A 1,245-nucleotide genomic window follows, 5' to 3' on the forward strand; every position below is an offset into this window, starting at 1 on the left:
CCCCCCCCCCCCCCCCAACAAGGCCTATGGCGAGTTTACCGACAAACTGACTGACATAACAAAAAAAACACAAATAATGGCCAAAAAATGTCTTCTGTGTCTTCTGGCTGAATTTTATTTAGCATTTTCTGGAGCATTTTTTTCTTGCAACTTTTTTTTTCAACCCCCCCCCCCACCCCACTTCCTTTAAAAAAATTTCTACCATTTGGTTTTTTACCCATAAAAACGGAAACCCAGGCGATCACGGATAGTGTGCCCAAACTGAGCTTCACAGCTAACAGAAATCCCTGTGCTTCGACCGCCTGTCTGTCTGTCTGTCTGTCTGTCTGTCTCAGCAAAACCATGCCAAGCAATGTAGTCTCGTGTCTATAACATAGTTCATATTTGAAGAGATATATTGGCGGTTTTGTTTTCCCTTTCCTCTGGAGAGAACACATGCCCTCTCTTGACCTCTCTTGGACAGGGCCCTGTGCCCACTGCTTCTGGTCAGCATATCTTAGCAGGAACTCCTGGCGCCTGTGTGATCTCGGGTACTGGTCGGCGAGGCTCAGGGCGTGGTTTCTCTGCCCTGGTTAAGGGTGTTCTTTAAAAATAAAACAAAACAAAAAGTCGTTGCTTTGCTATGTGACATTTCTTAGTCTCTGGGCATCATGTCAGTATGAGTCTCACACCTGCTTTTATTTCCCTGTTTTGAAACAACAGGCAAAAGCCCTTTTACATTTTTCCAAATCCAGCTTCCAGCTCGTTCACCGTTGTCCTTTCATTGCCTTGTGAAATACAGGCTTGTCGAACCACAGAACTGGGAATGGGGGAAAAAATCAATTTTATAGCAGATTTCTTTGCTAATGTTTAAACTATGCACAAGGTTTTTTCCCCCCCTGAGATTACAGACTGGTACTTAGATGTACCCAGAACAAACTGCCTTGATCCACGTGACCACTTTAATGTCCGTTTGAACCCTGTAGACATAAAGTCAGGGCAATTGAACCTCCATACGTTCCAGAACTAAAAATTTTTTCCAATCATTAATATTTTATTCATTTTCAAAGGGTTTTTTTTTTTTTCTCTTGTTTTGAAAAGCAGTATGTTTCTGCGGGGTGGGGCCACTGAATAGCTAAACATTGCTCTTCATGGGTACCCTTTCTCCCTGTTCTCAAGGGTTGTTTTTGGGCAGATGAGTTGGATGTTCTCATTGGCCTGCTTTTTTTTCAGTTTTTTGAGGGGTGAGACGTGCGGCAGGGGATG

Source organism: Anguilla anguilla, chromosome 6 (assembly GCF_013347855.1).
Source record: "Anguilla anguilla isolate fAngAng1 chromosome 6, fAngAng1.pri, whole genome shotgun sequence".
In the NCBI taxonomy this organism is placed as follows: domain Eukaryota; kingdom Metazoa; phylum Chordata; class Actinopteri; order Anguilliformes; family Anguillidae; genus Anguilla; species Anguilla anguilla.